Source organism: Pseudophryne corroboree, chromosome 1 (genome assembly GCF_028390025.1).
Source record: "Pseudophryne corroboree isolate aPseCor3 chromosome 1, aPseCor3.hap2, whole genome shotgun sequence".
Taxonomy (NCBI): Eukaryota; Metazoa; Chordata; class Amphibia; order Anura; family Myobatrachidae; genus Pseudophryne; species Pseudophryne corroboree.
In genome coordinates, this window is record NC_086444.1 from 824,274,038 (window position 1) to 824,292,565 (window position 18,528).

The following is an 18,528-nucleotide window of genomic DNA, read 5'->3' on the forward strand; positions in this document are numbered from 1 at the left end:
GATCTCTCCAGAGGTGTTCAATCAGATTCAAGTCTGGGCTTTGGCTGGGCCACTCAAGGACATTCACAGAGTTGTCCTAAAGCCACTCCTTTGGTATCTTGTCTGTGTGCTTAGGGTTGTTGCCCTGCTGAAAGATGAACCGTTGCCCCAGTCTGAGATCAAGAGCACTCTGGAGCAGGTTTTCATCCCAGATGTCTCTGTACATTGCTGCATTCATCTTTCCCTCTATCCTGACTAGTCTCCCAGTTCCTGCCACTGAAAAACATACCCACTGCACGATGCTGCCACCACCATGCTTCAATTTAGAGATATTATTGGCCTGGTAATGAGCGGTGCCTGGTTTCCTCCAAACATGACGCCTGGCATTCACGACAAAGAGTTCAATCTTTGTCTCAACAGACCAGATAATTTTGTTTCTCATGGTCTGAGAGTCCTTCAAGTGCATTTTGGCAAACTCCAGGTGGGCTACCATGTGCTTTTTACTAAGGAGTGGCTTTCGTCTGCCCACTCTACCATACAGGCCTGATTGGTAGATTGCTGCAGAGATGGTTATCCTTTTGTAAGGATCTCCTCTCTCCACAGAGGAATGTTGTAACTCTGACAGAGTGACCATTGGGTTCTTGGTCATCTCCCTGACTAGGGCCCTTCTCCCCTGATTGTTCAGTTTAGACGGCCGGCCAGCTCTAGGAAGAGTCCTGGTGGTTCCGAACTTCTTCCATTTATGGATGATGGAGGCCACTGTGCTCATTGGGATCTTCAAAGAAGCAGATATTTTCTGTACCCTTCCCAGATTTGTGCCTCGAGACAATCCTGTGTCGGAGGTCTACAGACAATTCATTTGACTTCATGCTTGGTTTGTGCTCAGACATGCACTGTCACGTGTGGGACCTTATATAGACAGGTGTGTGCTTTTCCAAATCAAGTCCAATCAACTGAATTTACCACAGGTGGACTCCAATTAAGCTGTAGGAACATCTCAAGGATGATTAGTGGAAACAGGATGCATCTGAGCTCAATTTTGAGCTTCATTCAAAGGCTGTGAATACTTATGTACATGTGATTTCTTAGTTTTTTATTTTTAATAAATTTGTAAAAATCTAGAAAAAAAATTTCACGGTGTCATTATGGGGTATTGTGTGTAGAATTTTGATGGAAAAAATTATTTATTCCATTTTGGAATAAGGCTGTAACATAACAAAATGTGGAAAAAGTGAAGCGCTGTGAATACTTGCCCTGTATTCAGTGATCACTGGCTGCTTTGCAGAGCAGAGCAGCGGTATCACTGGCTCTCCCACCAGCAATAACTGAGGGTGCAATCTTAGCATGGGACCTGCCCATGAGAACGCGGGTCCCATCGCTAATTTTGCGGTCGTATTGTGATGCGACCTGAATCAGCCTCTAAATCTGATTGTGATCAAATTTGTTATTGAGCTTCAAAAGTTTGACAATTTGACAGTGAGGTAGAAAAAAATCATTATATCAGTGTTTCCCAACCACAGTCCTCAAAGCAACAGTCATATCTATGCTTAAGAAGATGCTTAAATCCAAAATAACTGATGTACTAATTAAGCCATCTGTTGTCAAGTATGGCTATCCTTAAAACCTGGACTGTTAGTGTGTCGCAAGGCCTGTTTTCTGGAAAAATTGCACTAGAGGATGTGAGGCAGGGCTACTAGCACCGTGAGTGAGAACATTTCGAAGTGCCCCCCCCCACACACACATACCATGTGCGCGCTCCTGGAAAAGTGGGCGTGGCTTGCAGCTTTATATAATCAAACTATAAATAAATATATTTTCACACCCCCACTACACAAACACACAATCAGCAGCCTTACACATAACGCCCACAGTAGTGTTCCTTACACGTCTCCAGTATAGTGTCAGACACATAATGACCCCAGTAGTGCAGTGCCAGATACACTTACGCCCCCAATAGTGCCAAATACACATTATATGCCCCCAGCAGTGCCAGATACACGTTTTATGCCCCCACAGTGCCAGATACACATAATGTTCCCCGACAGTGCCAAGTACACATTACTGTATATGCCCCTAGCAGTTCCAGATACACATAATATGCCCCCAGCAGTGCAGTGCCAGATACACATTATATGCCCCCAGAGATGCAGTGCCAGATAGACATATGCCCCCAGCAGTGCCAGATACACATTATATGCCCCCACAGTGTCAGATACGCATTATATGCCCCCACAGTGCCAGATACACATTATATGCCCCCACAGTGCCAGGTACATATTATATGCCCCACACTGCCAGATACACATTATATGCCCCCAGCGGTGCCATATACACATTATATGCCCCCACAGTGCCAGATACACATAATATGCCCCGCAGTGCCAGATACACATTATTCACTTGAACAGTGCACCATATGAGGGAAAAGAAACCCTTAAGGCAGGGCTTACTTCGAGTGGGTGCGCAGGAGGATCCAGTTGCTTCTAGATGCATTGCACCCACGCAGCAGCCAGCAGATGAAGAACTGGTCTGCCCTGGTGACAGTGTGCGCGGTAAGGGACAGCAGCAGCGTCCATCCCGTGGCCTGCCTCCTAGCAGTGGCTGTGATGATGAGGGGGAGTGCTGTGGGTGGGCCAAAGCTAAACTATGCGCATGCTGAGTGGCGCCGGCGTCTGACGTCAGACACCGGTGCCACACAGTGTGCACATAGTTTAGTTTTGGCCCGCCCACAGGACTCCCCCTCGTTGTCACACAGCCACTGCTGGAGGCTAGGAGGTGGGCTGTGGGACAGATGCTGCTGCTGTAGGGACCCGGCTCTAGGCTTCAATATGGCGGCGAGAGATAGCGGCGCCCATTAAGTGTGGAGTCCTGTTCGGCCGCTCTATTGGAACATGCCTGGAGCCGGCCCTGATGTGAGGTAAAATTATAAAAATTGTCTTAAATTTATAGGAAAATGATAATAACAGTGTAATCATGAATGACCTACTGTATATGTACATACTGCCTGAAGATTTTGAAGAGATATAAATAAATTAGAACTACAGAAAGACCAATTTAGGTGCTAATAACTATTGTATCCTGAGCACAATCAGTTCATTCTCAATATAATCCAAGCTGCAAACCCAGTCCAGCTGGGTCTGTGTTCAAACAGCTAATGAATGATGAAGCTAGAGGACTCGCGTTCCTCACCTCAACATACAGAAAGACAAAGAAGATGACTGTTTGCACTACATATGCATATATGAATGAAAACACTTGTGTAATAAACAACCATCAGGTTTTATTTAAATACTTTATCTTCCAATAATGGGCCTAACTCAGCAAGGATCGCAAAGCCGCAAAAATGGCAGAAAATGCGGAAAATCGCTAAATCTGCACCATGAACCACAATAACTGAGAAAAAAAATGCAACTTCTGAGACGAAGCAAAAACTGCATATGCACTACGAAAAGTAGGTGTGTAGGGGGCGTACTAAAGGGCTGGACTCGCAAAAACTACGAGCAGGGGCATGTTGTGGGGCGTATGCTGATGTTCGGTGTTCGGTGGGCGGTGCATACACAATTTTTGCAACTGATCGCACATTTATGGTGTGCAGTTTCTGAGTGACTACAGGTCTACCTTAAGAACTGCACAAGCTGACCTCAGTTGTAGAATGCATGTATACTGCAATCATTGCTTCATTACACCCAGCTGAAGAAGCTCACACTGCTGACCACAAATCACTTCATTCAGCTGTATTGAAACTTCTAAACATGTAAGGGAGCTTTAAACTCTGTAACACATGCAGGGCCGGCGCTTCCATTAGGCAGCTTTAGGCAGCTGCCTATGGGCGGGGTATCTAAAGGGGCGGCCCGCTGAGGCTGCGACGGAGAAAACACTGCATAATTGACAGTGGAGGGTGAAGGCACTGGACCCGCGGCCAGGGGACAGAATGGTGTCATAACAAGGTTGGTACAGCATAGGGGGTGTAGGGGGCACAGCTTGGAGTGCACTGTGTCTGTGCATAGTCATACCGATCGCCCACTACTCCCGTGATGCAGCACAGAACCCGCTGTCAGGCAAACCCGAGTCTCCGTTCAGCCAAGCTCCTGTGGCTGGTCCCTCCCTTAAGAGCAGCCACCAATGAGCTCCTGTGGCTGGTCCCTCCCTTAAGAGCAGCCACCAATGAGCTGAATCTCTTTCTAGCAGACCCGCCCCCCAACCCCTTGTAAACGTTCTTCCTCCTATACGACGTGCAAGCCTGAAACACCACCTGTCCAGGGCCAGAGCTAGAGACTGATGTAAATCTGGTGCTGGTGTAGCCTCAGATCCCTTGTGCATAGTGATATGCGAGTTACAGTATGCTGCAGGATGAGGGTAAAATTGATGTGTGACAGTGTGATTCCCCCCACGCACTGGGTTAGATTGTAAGTTCCTCTGATCGAGTCTCATTCTGCTGCTCCCACTGTCTCCTTATCTGTACTCACCCCCCAGGCGCCTTTCATGTAAGGACAGATCAGCTCTTTTTCATGATTAAGCTGCTGTTCTGTGAACGGAGATCGGAGGTCAGAGGTGGTGCAGACGGCTGCAGTATCTGGAAAGTTATTTCTACTGTGAAGCCAGCTCCGATCCTAAAACTACTGAGCTAAGAACACACAGCTCCTGCACAATGCAGAGTTAGATATGTAATAGCAAGATCAGACATGATCCTGTCCCCTCTCCCTGGTAACACTACACCTTTGCTGATCTGCACACACCACCAGGCAGCATGTACTCCCTGCCCTGCCTCACCCAGGTAAGTGGCAGGAGATTTGGGCACCAAGTTGTGTCTGGCACATGGCTATTGGCACCTTACTGTACCAACTTTCTGCATGGTCTGGCGCTGTTTGACCCGAGCATTGTGCAGGGTGAACAGTCTGCATGTTTGTTGGAGGCAGATGACAAGAAATGGGTGCCTTGCAATTCACCAGGCACTGCAGCTCTAGTCTCATCTGGTGATATTCATGTGACCGGTGGTCAGGAGACCGACAGTCACATGACCTCCCCCAACATCCTGCCCCCTCACTATCCCGATGGTCAGCATGCTGACCAACAGGGACTATTTCCACTTGTGGGTGTCCACGACACCCATATAGTAAGAATAGAACCCGTGACGACTGTAAGGGGCTTGCTGCACTCGCCCCCGCCCGCCGGGATCCTGGGAAACTGTAAAGGGGAGGAGGATACACCCTTAAATCACCCCCCCCCCCCCCCTCTTAAAGAAAAATCTCCTGCTGAGGGTATAGCAGGTTTGGTGATTAAGAAAGGGGGTGCGTGATCTGCACACTGTGGTAAATTAAATCGTCGGGATGAGCTGCTAGTTAAGGGTTGTCAAAACCCTTTTTGTTTAAATCGAATTGCAGGTATTCTACATAACTGCGCTCAACCCCTGTATATCGTGATGCATTTGTTTGTACCACCTCTATTCTCTGAAGAGTAACACTAGAATGCCGTATTCCTTCTATATGCTTAACTTGTTTTTGCAACCTTTATGATAGTTAGTGTTTGTTTAATAAACTAGAGTAATATGCAGTGTTAAACATACGCTTTATATTCTGCAGAATTAGCAAAATTAGCACAAAACAGGGAGAAAGGAAAAAAAGAAAAAGATACGTGAAATAAATATGCAACAAATGTAACTTTGTAACAAACTCCACTTGGATAAGTACTTCTTAGCATCTCTGTGCAATGAATGAGATCTAGTGGAATTAGTTCCTGGATGGTAAGTCTTATTTCAAAAAAATCTCTCTGGACGAAAGTATATTGATACAGTACCAGATTGCGGCGTCCCACACGTCTGTGTAGTGAGCGTTCTAACTTTGAGAGTTTGGAATGGGATTGGATGAATGGCGTGGGGGTCTTCACAGTTTCTGTCTGCTCGTGTATGCTGTAAGGAGTAGACAATGTAGGGGCTCTGGATTTGTCCTCTTTCCCTTACATGCTCAGACGCTCCCCTGAAGGCCAAAACCTTACCGTGAAGTCCAGTACACACTATCCACCATGGTCCCCTGCTACGCATCTGGAAGCCGAGTCAGCAGCAGCAGCATCCACTGTGCACACGGCACCCTGCAGATACACTGACCAATGACAGTGGCAGCAGCTGCAGGAGGTCCCGTGCTTTGCACAGGAACAAGTTCAACATCTGGCCAAATACAGGTCACCGTGCAGTGCCAGCTAGAGATGAGCGCCTGAAATTTTTCGGGTTTTGTGTTTTGGTTTTGGGTTCGGTTCCGCGGCCGTGTTTTGGGTTCGAACGCGTTTTGGCAAAACCTCACCGAATTTTTTTTGTCGGATTCGGGTGTGTTTTGGATTCGGGGTTTTTTTTCCAAAAACACTAAAAAACAGCTTAAATCATAGAATTTGGGGGTCATTTTGATCCCAAAGTATTATTAACCTCAAAAACCATAATTTACACTCATTTTCAGTCTATTCTGAATACCTCACACCTCACAATATTATTTTTAGTCCTAAAATTTGCACCGAGGTCACTGTGTGAGTAAGATAAGCGACCCTAGTGGCCGACACAAACACCGGGCCCATCTAGGAGTGGCACTGCAGTGTCACGCAGGATGTCCCTTCCAAAAAACCCTCCCCAAACAGCACATGACGCAAAGAAAAAAAGAGGCGCAATGAGGTAGCTGTGTGAGTAAGATTAGCGACCCTAGTGGCCGACACAAACACCGGGCCCATCTAGGAGTGGCACTGCAGTGTCACGCAGGATGGCCCTTCCAAAAAACCCTCCCCAAACAGCACATGACGCAAAGAAAAAAAGAGGCGCAATGAGGTAGCTGTGTGAGTAAGATTAGCGACCCTAGTGGCCGACACAAACACCGGGCCCATCTAGGAGTGGCACTGCAGTGTCACGCAGGATGGCCCTTCCAAAAAACCCTCCCCAAACAGCACATGACGCAAAGAAAAAAAGAGGCGCAATGAGGTAGCTGACTGTGTGAGTAAGATTAGCGACCCTAGTGGCCGACACAAACACCGGGCCCATCTAGGAGTGGCACTGCAGTGTCACGCAGGATGTCCCTTCCAAAAAACCCTCCCCAAACAGCACATGACGCAAAGAAAAAAAGAGGCGCAATGAGGTAGCTGACTGTGTGAGTAAGATTAGCGACCCTAGTGGCCGACACAAACACCGGGCCCATCTAGGAGTGGCACTGCAGTGTCACGCAGGATGTCCCTTCCAAAAAACCCTCCCCAAACAGCACATGACGCAAAGAAAAAAAGAGGCGCAATGAGGTAGCTGACTGTGTGAGTAAGATTAGCGACCCTAGTGGCCGACACAAACACCGGGCCCATCTAGGAGTGGCACTGCAGTGTCACGCAGGATGTCCCTTCCAAAAAACCCTCCCCAAACAGCACATGACGCAAAGAAAAAAAGAGGCGCAATGAGGTAGCTGTGTGAGTAAGATTAGCGACCCTAGTGGCCGACACAAACACCGGGCCCATCTAGGAGTGGCACTGCAGTGTCACGCAGGATGTCCCTTCCAAAAAACCCTCCCCAATCAGCACATGATGCAAAGAAAAAGAAAAGAAAAAAGAGGTGCAAGATGGAATTGTCCTTGGGCCCTCCCACCCACCCTTATGTTGTATAAACAAAACAGGACATGCACACTTTAACCAACCCATCATTTCAGTGACAGGGTCTGCCACACGACTGTGACTGATATGACGGGTTGGTTTGGACCCCCCCCAAAAAAGAAGCAATTAATCTCTCCTTGCACAAACTGGCTCTACAGAGGCAAGATGTCCACCTCATCTTCACCCTCCGATATATCACCGTGTACATCCCCCTCCTCACAGATTATCAATTCGTCCCCACTGGAATCCACCATCTCAGCTCCCTGTGTACTTTGTGGAGGCAATTGCTGCTGGTCAATGTCTCCGCGGAGGAATTGATTATAATTCATTTTAATGAACATCATCTTCTCCACATTTTCTGGATGTAACCTCGTACGCCGATTGCTGACAAGGTGAGCGGCGGCACTAAACACTCTTTCGGAGTACACACTTGTGGGAGGGCAACTTAGGTAGAATAAAGCCAGTTTGTGCAAGGGCCTCCAAATTGCCTCTTTTTCCTGCCAGTATAAGTACGGACTGTGTGACGTGCCTACTTGGATGCGGTCACTCATATAATCCTCCACCATTCTATCAATGTTGAGAGAATCATATGCAGTGACAGTAGACGACATGTCCGTAATCGTTGTCAGGTCCTTCAGTCCGGACCAGATGTCAGCATCAGCAGTCGCTCCAGACTGCCCTGCATCACCGCCAGCGGGTGGGCTCGGAATTCTGAGCCTTTTCCTCGCACCCCCAGTTGCGGGAGAATGTGAAGGAGGAGATGTTGACAGGTCGCGTTCCGCTTGACTTGACAATTTTGTCACCAGCAGGTCTTTCAACCCCAGCAGACCTGTGTCTGCCGGAAAGAGAGATCCAAGGTAGGCTTTAAATCTAGGATCGAGCACGGTGGCCAAAATGTAGTGCTCTGATTTCAACAGATTGACCACCCGTGAATCCTTGTTAAGCGAATTAAGGGCTGCATCCACAAGTCCCACATGCCTAGCGGAATCGCTCCCTTTTAGCTCCTTCTTCAATGCCTCCAGCTTCTTCTGCAAAAGCCTGATGAGGGGAATGACCTGACTCAGGCTGGCAGTGTCTGAACTGACTTCACGTGTGGCAAGTTCAAAGGGCATCAGAACCTTGCACAACGTTGAAATCATTCTCCACTGCACTTGAGACAGGTGCATTCCACCTACTATATCGTGCTCAATTGTATAGGCTTGAATGGCCTTTTGCTGCTCCTCCAACCTCTGAAGCATATAGAGGGTTGAATTCCACCTCGTTACCACTTCTTGCTTCAGATGATGGCAGGGCAGGTTCAGTAGTTTTTGGTGGTGCTCCAGTCTTCTGTACGTGGTGCCTGTACGCCGAAAGTGTCCCGCAATTTTTCTGGCCACCGACAGCATCTCTTGCACGCCCCTGTCGTTTTTTTAAAAATTCTGCACCACCAAATTCAAGGTATGTGCAAAACATGGGACGTGCTGGAATTTGCCCATATTTAATGCACACACAATATTGCTGGCGTTGTCCGATGCCACAAATCCACAGGAGAGTCCAATTGGGGTAAGCCATTCCGCGATGATCTTCCTCAGTTGCCGTAAGAGGTTTTCAGCTGTGTGCGTATTCTGGAAAGCGGTGATACAAAGCGTAGCCTGCCTAGGAAAGAGTTGGCGTTTGCGAGATGCTGCTACTGGTGCCGCCGCTGCTGTTCTTGCGGCGGGAGTCCATACATCTACCCAGTGGGCTGTCACAGTCATATAGTCCTGACCCTGCCCTGCTCCACTTGTCCACATGTCCGTGGTTAAGTGGACATTGGGTACAACTGCATTTTTTAGGACACTGGTGAGTCTTTTTCTGACGTCCGTGTACATTCTCGGTATCGCCTGCCTAGAGAAGTGGAACCTAGATGGTATTTGGTAACGGGGGCACACTGCCTCAATAAATTGTCTAGTTCCCTGTGAACTAACGGCGGATGCCGGACGCACGTCTAACACCAACATAGTTGTCAAGGACTCAGTTATCCGCTTTGCAGTAGGATGACTGCTGTGATATTTCATCTTCCTCGCAAAGGACTGTTGAACAGTCAATTGCTTACTGGAAGTAGTACAAGTGGGCTTACGACTTCCCCTCTGGGATGACCATCGACTCCCAGCGGCAACAACAGCAGCGCCAGCAGCAGTAGGCATTACACGCAAGGATGCATCGGAGGAATCCCAGGCAGGAGAGGACTCGTCAGAATTGCCAGTGACATGGCCTGCAGGACTATTGGCATTCCTGGGGAAGGAGGAAATTGACACTGAGGGAGTTGGTGGGGTGGTTTGCGTGAGCTTGGTTACAAGAGGAAGGGATTTACTGGTCAGTGGACTGCTTCCGCTGTCACCCAAAGTTTTTGAACTTGTCACTGACTTATTATGAATGCGCTGCAGGTGACGTATAAGGGAGGATGTTCCGAGGTGGTTAACGTCCTTACCCCTACTTATTACAGCTTGACAAAGGGAACACACGGCTTGACACCTGTTGTCCGCATTTCTGGTGAAATACCTCCACACCGAAGAGCTGATTTTTTTGGTATTTTCACCTGGCATGTCAACGGCCATATTCCTCCCACAGACAACAGGTGTCTCCCCGGGTGCCTGACTTAAACAAACCACCTCACCATCAGAATCGTCCTGGTCAATTTCCTCCCCAGCGCCAGCAACACCCATATCCTCCTCATCCTGGTGTACTTCAACACTGACATCTTCAATCTGACTATCAGGAACTGGACTGCGGGTGCTCCTTCCAGCACTTGCAGGGGGCGTGCAAATGGTGGAAGGCGCATGCTCTTCACGTCCAGTGTTGGGAAGGTCAGGCATCGCAACCGACACAATTGGACTCTCCTTGTGGATTTGGGATTTCAAAGAACGCACAGTTCTTTGCGGTGCTTTTGCCAGCTTGAGTCTTTTCAGTTTTCTAGCGAGAGGCTGAGTGCTTCCATCCTCATGTGAAGCTGAACCACTAGCCATGAACATAGGCCAGGGCCTCAGCCGTTCCTTGCCACTCCGTGTGGTAAATGGCATATTGGCAAGTTTACGCTTCTCCTCCGACAATTTTATTTTAGGTTTTGGAATCCTTTTTTTACTGATATTTGGTGTTTTGGTTTTGACATGCTCTGTACTATGCCATTGGGCATCGGCCTTGGCAGACGACGTTGCTGGCATTTCATCGTCTCGGCCATGACTAGTGGCAGCAGCTTCAGCACGAGGTGGAAGTGGATCTTGATCTTTCCCTAATTTTGGAACCTCAACATTTTTGTTCTCCATATTTTAATAGGCACAACTAAAAGGCACCTCAGGTAAACAATGGAGATGGATGGATTGGATACTAGTATACAATTATGGACGGGCTGCCGAGTGCCGACACAGAGGTAGCCACAGCCGTGAACTACCGCACTGTACTGTGTCTGCTGCTAATATATAGACTGGTTGATAAAGAGATAGTATACTCGTAACTAGTATGTATGTATAAAGAAATAAAAAAAAACCACGGTTAGGTGGTATATACAATTATGGACGGGCTGCCGAGTGCCGACACAGAGGTAGCCACAGCCGTGAACTACCGCACTGTACTGTGTCTGCTGCTAATATATAGACTGGTTGATAAAGAGATAGTATACTCGTAACTAGTATGTATGTATAAAGAAAGAAAAAAAAACCACGGTTAGGTGGTATATACAATTATGGACGGGCTGCCGAGTGCCGACACAGAGGTAGCCACAGCCGTGAACTACCGCACTGTACTGTGTCTGCTGCTAATATATAGACTGGTTGATAAAGAGATAGTATACTCGTAACTAGTATGTATGTATAAAGAAAGAAAAAAAAACCACGGTTAGGTGGTATATACAATTATGGACGGGCTGCCGAGTGCCGACACAGAGGTAGCCACAGCCGTGAACTACCGCACTGTACTGTGTCTGCTGCTAATATAGACTGGTTGATAAAGAGATAGTATACTCGTAACTAGTATGTATGTATAAAGAAAGAAAAAAAAACCACGGTTAGGTGGTATATACAATTATGGACGGGCTGCCGAGTGCCGACACAGAGGTAGCCACAGCCGTGAACTACCGCACTGTACTGTGTCTGCTGCTAATATATAGACTGGTTGATAAAGAGATAGTATACTCGTAACTAGTATGTATGTATAAAGAAAGAAAAAAAAACCACGGTTAGGTGGTATATACAATTATGGACGGGCTGCCGAGTGCCGACACAGAGGTAGCCACAGCCGTGAACTACCACACTGTACTGTGTCTGCTGCTAATATATAGACTGGTTGATAAAGAGATAGTATACTCGTAACTAGTATGTATGTATAAAGAAAGAAAAAAAAAACACGGTTAGGTGGTATATACAATTATGGACGGGCTGCCGAGTGCCGACACAGAGGTAGCCACAGCCGTGAACTACCGCACTGTACTGTGTCTGCTGCTAATATATAGACTGGTTGATAAAGAGATAGTATACTCGTAACTAGTATGTATGTATAAAGAAAGAAAAAAAAACCACGGTTAGGTGGTATATACAATTATGGACGGGCTGCCGAGTGCCGACACAGAGGTAGCCACAGCCGTGAACTACCGCACTGTACTGTGTCTGCTGCTAATATAGACTGGTTGATAAAGAGATAGTATACTACTAATATTATATACTGGTGGTCAGGTCACTGGTCACTAGTCACACTGGCAGTGGCACTCCTGCAGCAAAAGTGTGCACTGTTTAATTTTAATATAATATTATGTACTCCTGGCTCCTGCTATAACCTATAACTGGCACTGCAGTAGTGCTCCCCAGTCTCCCCCACAATTATAAGCTGTGTGAGCTGAGCAGTCAGACAGATATATAATATATATATATAGATGATGCAGCACACTGGCCTGAGCCTGAGCAGTGCACACAGATATGGTATGTGACTGACTGAGTCACTGTGTGTATCGCTTTTTTCAGGCAGAGAACGGATATATTAAATAAACTGCACTGTGTGTCTGGTGGTCACTCACTATATAATATATTATGTACTCCTGGCTCCTGCTATAACCTATAACTGGCACTGCAGTAGTGCTCCCCAGTCTCCCCCACAATTATAAGCTGTGTGAGCTGAGCAGTCAGACAGATATATATAATATTATATATAGATAATAGATGATGCAGCACACTGGCCTGAGCCTGAGCAGTGCACACAGATATGGTATGTGACTGAGTCACTGTGTGCTGTGTATCGCTTTTTTCAGGCAGAGAACGGATTATAAATAAAAGTGGTGGTCACTGGTCACTATCAGCAAAACTCTGCACTGTACACTACTGAGTACTCCTAATGCTCCCCAAAATTAGTAAATCAAGTGTCTCTCTAATCTATTCTAATTCTAAACGGAGAGGACGCCAGCCACGTCCTCTCCCTATCAATCTCAATGCACGTGTGAAAATGGCGGCGACGCGCGGCTCCTTATATAGAATCCGAGTCTCGCGATAGAATCCGAGCCTCGCGAGAATCCGACAGCGTCATGATGACGTTCGGGCGCGCTCGGGTTAACCGAGCAAGGCGGGAAGATCCGAGTCGCTCGGACCCGTGAAAAAAACATGAAGTTCTGGCGGGTTCGGATTCAGAGAAACCGAACCCGCTCATCTCTAGTGCCAGCATGGTGCGGTGGTGCTAAACCCTGACACAAATCTATCTTCTTCACGATTTTTCACCTTAGGGGGAGGTGTGTGTATATGGGGGGGTGGGCATAAGTTTTGCCTAGGGTGCCAAATTACCTTGCACCGGTCCTGAACACATATTTATTTATAAAATATAGGTTAGTAATAATCGAGGTTTGACAACCACACTATTTTGTAAAAGCAAACGTTAATTAACATCTCCAAGCATTTTGTTTTGTAGGATCTGCTTAATGTCTTAGCTTCCCAACAGTTTTTTAATGCTTTTTAAGCAACCAACACGTTTTTTGTTAACAAAACATACCCACATACATTTGGTTATTTTTTTTTATTTTTTATTTTTTACATCGCTTCACACACAAACATATGTTCAAGAACAGCAACACCATTTTATTTTTTGGCCCGGAAAGTAGGTAGTGCAATATTTGAGGTTAAAACACAGTTGTTTGCAAAAATTGCAACATCAGAAACATGTAATAAAAAATGCGTAAAATTGTAAATTTATACGCAAATAATGCATATTTTTTAGGTCTTCGCAATATTTGCACATTTTACAAGCCCACCTTGTTTTTGTAACATTAAGTTAGTGTTGCAGTTTTTCCGTTTGAGCATGCTTTCGCAATTTTGCGAATGGTCGCAATTTTTGCAAATTTGTTATTTTTACAATCCTTACTGAACTGGCCCCAATATCTGTATCAAAATACCAATTAAAAATGAAAATGTCAGAAAAGCTCTCTTTTGCTTTTTTTTTTATAACCATATAAAATTCTTATGTACATATATTCCAACAATATTTCTAAATCAGACATCCAATGTTGCAATATATTAAAAGTCACGTGACTTGTACTGCTGTGCACATATAAGTAAGTTTAAAAACTCAAATTGATTCCTATTAATTCAATCCACAGTCTCTTGTATAGAAACAAAGATTGGCATTGAGCCACTGTCCCAAAGTGCCAATGCTGCTCAGTTAGTGTGTGAATGCAGCTTACCGATCCGGCTCTTTACAAAACGCCGGTGTGATCCTCCACTGTGCACAGCGGTGGGTGATGTCTGCCTCTCACCCGTCTGTATCAGCTCTGGCTGCTGATCACAGAAGCTCAAAGTGCTGGGGCCGCTTGTATGTGGACGTTAGCAGATCTGACTCACACCGTTAGCTGGTTGGCCGCGTCCACACTACTGGAGACCCACCTGGCGGTACAGGTGTGCGGAGTCTCATTGGCCGTCCTTAGCTCCCAGCTTAATGAGCGAATCCCGATGTGACGTAAAGTTATAAAATGATCAGCAAATTCTCCCCTAACGCGTTTCGCACCCTTGGGTGCTTTTTTTTCCAATATATGTACATTAGAATTTTATATGGTTATAAAAAAAAAAGCAAAAGAGAGCTTTTACGATATTTTCATTTTTAATTGGTATTTTGATACAGATATTATTGAAAGATAAAGTATTTAAATAAAACCAGATGGTTGTTTATTACACAAGTGTTTTCATTCATATATGCACCTTGTAATATAAATAAATTAAACAGTATGTTACTTTTGTCTCTACTCTAACAGGTATAATAAACAATTGATATTTTACTTTAAGGTTTAGCAAAGTAATGCATAAAAATACAAAGAATGTAATGTGGGTATGCCAACATACAATGCCATTCCCAAAGAGAATGTGTCCATTTACTGTACATCATGTAGACTCATGGCCAATTATTCCAGCCCAGACACTAATTGCCAATGTATAGATTATGATCAATTTTCTGACCTTATTTATACAAAAGATATTTTTGAAAGATGTAGTTTTGCTATATTTGGAATCATTAGAATTCTATATGTATCGTGATATATTTGCTATTTTCTTTTGATGGAGCCCACTTCTGGCAGAAGTCAGCAATGAGGGATAAGGGTGGGTAAACATTTGCATGCTATTGGCACTGCTTGCCGTATTGGCACAACAAATTGTCTACATCGTGCAGTGTGTACACACTATTGTACACTCCCATGGGCCGCATGCTACATCTTCCGGTCGGCCTTGCTGCACGGCCAACTGGAAGATATCGCATGCGACCCGGCGCAGTGTAATTTGTTCCGTCATTCATTACATTGGGCTAGTGCAGTGATGGCTAACCCTGACACTCCAGCTGTTGTTGAACTACACATCACAGCATGCCCTGCATCAGTTTTAGCATGGCCAAATAGCAAAACTGTAGCAGGGCATGCTGGGATGTGTAGTTCAACAACAGCTGTAGTGTCAAGGTTAGCCATCACTGGGCTTGTGTATACAGGCAATCTTGCACGGTGCAGGGCAAAGGGAAATTGCCCCGACCATTGGTCCAATTGCTGGTCATCCAAATTTGTACCCACCCTAAGTGTAGCCACCAACCTATAACTACGATGATGGGTTGATGAGTTGATAGGGACAAACGTCAGAGATGAATCTAATATAATTCATTACATTCCTCCAAATAATATTCCTGTAAATTTGTAGATCAATTACATTACAAGTTTAACTTGAAGTTCCCTTTTGCAGATGAGGATCACACAGTATGTAAGTTTATATGGAAATGAACATCTCTTTGAATCAGCAGGCAGGTACTGTATAACTCTATTTGGTATCCGGTCTTTAGGTCAACCACACTTAGATCGACAGCCATTATGACGACCTTTTTCATACTTAACGATCCATGTGGACTACGATTGGGAACGGTAACCTGTGCCGAGCACAGTGTTAGTGGAGCAAGGCACCTTGCCTGAAGCATGGCGATCAAAGCAAGCCATGAGAGGGGACACGGTGCACTAATTGAGGTTCCCGGTCACTTTACGAAGAAAGCTACACCCAAAAAAGTTTCAAAAAACACGTCGACCTTTTCTCATGTTGACCTAGTAACCATGTCGACCTAGAAACCATGTTGACCTAATGACTGTCGACCAATAGTGGTTGACCTAATGACTGTCAACCCTATGAACCACACCCCTCTATTTTAGCCCCATGGCAGTAAATACTGTAATATCTGACATTCCATTAATTAGAAACAACAAAACCAAAGTGTCTGGCGCTAGATTAATATGTACTTAATCTCTATGAAAAGAGAGAGGACAACCTATAATCGGCTGCCTTCCCAATGTGGACCTGGAGATCCACCCAACATGCAAATGCAACCAAGAAAAAAATAAGTGAAGGCGCACAGATATATAGAATAACCGACTGCTGTTTTGATACAAATTAGTAATTTATTGCTAATTAGATATAAAATCTTAAAATACACACAATAAAACAAAATTAATAATATTTACCATAAGACCAACAAACAATAATTTTGTTAATACCGCATGATGTTATTGGCTCCACACAGACTGATGATTTGATTAGTAAATTACTCCTTCAAGAATTCACTTAACCGCATGCACCTATCTAGAAAAGTGGTAGTTCTCCTTCAACAAATAGGATCAGATTCCATGCACATATAAGCAGAATGAGAATGATTTTTTAGTCCCAAGTAAAGACTGTTAGTTGTGCAGAAATTAAATCACAAAGAAAAGAGCTTAATTGCATGCACCTGTGTAATTAGGAAATACCAGGATAGTAATCCTTCAGCTGAATGGTTTGATTTCATGCGCACATGTGAACACAACATTGGCTCCAAAACCAGCTGAGTACTGATTTTATATTGAAATGATCACAGAATTTAAGGTATGCATACACCACTTAGAGGAAAGGTGCTGTTGGTTGTGAAGATGTTGTTAATACTTCACCCATGTGTGAGTCTCAGGAGCACTCCTGCAGTGTGAAGAACCCGTGTATCCTCCTATTGATTCCTCCTGCCTGGTTCCCAGTGGCCGGGGTCCTGATGTCTGGTGCAGGGGATGGAGGTGTTGTAGCTGTGTCCACGGGATCGTGTGTAACCACGGCGGCTGTGGGAGGGTGGAAACACCAGTACATGACTCATTCTCAAGTGAACCGCAAGTGGAACGCAAATCCGGAAGCCCGAAACCGGAAGTCGCGGCACGCGACACGTACTGGCGTTTCCACCCTCCCACAGCCGCCGTGGTTACACACGATCCCGTGGACACAGCTACAACCCCTCCATCCCCTGCACCAGACATCAGGACCCCGGCCACTGGGAACCAGGCAGGAGGAATCAATAGGAGGATACACGGGTTCTTCACACTGCAGGAGTGCTCCTGAGACTCACACATGGGTGAAGTATTAACAACATCTTCACAACCAACAGCACCTTTCCTCTAAGTGGTGTATGCATACCTTAAATTCTGTGATCATTTCAATATAAAATCAGTACTCAGCTGGTTTTGGAGCCAATGTTGTGTTCACATGTGCGCATGAAATCAAACCATTCAGCTGAAGGAGAACAATCCTGCTATTTCCTAATTACACAGGTGCACGCAATTAAGCTCTCTTCTTTGTGATTTAATTTCTGCACAACTAACAGTCTTTGCTTGGGACTAAAAAATCATTCTAATTCTGCTTATATGTGCATGGAATCTGATCCTATTTGTTGAAGGAGAACTACCACTTTTCTAGATAGGTGCATGCGGTTAAGTGAATTCTTGAAGGAGTAATTTACTAATCAAATCATCAGTCTGTGTGGAGCCAATAACATCATGCGGTTGTCAAAGTCGAAAAATATGCTGATACATATGCCTTGTACTAACCCCTCATGCACATGCCCGCTGCACGTGCACACGCTCTGCCGTGCGTGCACATATCCGCAATTTGCGTAAGCTCGCTCCGGCGATCACGCGCGGTGTATGCGCATTTACGGTAGAGTTTGTAAGCGTCTAGCGTGCGACTCGATCATAGCATATTTAACTCATATTGCGTATATTGTAGTGAACATTCCCCTTAACAATGTCAGAAAGTATGTTTAGTTTAAACTGTTCTTGGACAGAGAAATTCCTCTTTGCATGATAGGAAGGGTCAGATAAAGGTTGAACGGTGGTGTCTAGTATCCAGCTGTAGAGTATTTTAATAGTAACATTTCGGTGTTGGTTAGGAAGAGAATGCTCGCTCCTGCGCATAGTTATGTACAAAAGTAGTTTATAGATATTTACTGTATTTGCTGTTCATTACCCATGCGGCGGGAATCCTGAGGATACCTCCCACCTGAGCAGTTGGAGAAAGGCACAGCCCACCTGTTCGAACCCACCTATGACCTTTTGTTATAATGCGGAGACACATTCCTGTGTCCAACGAACTATGGGATTATAGGGACCATTGTATTGTACTGTAAGTTGTGTATATAAAGACCACCATTGCCTGT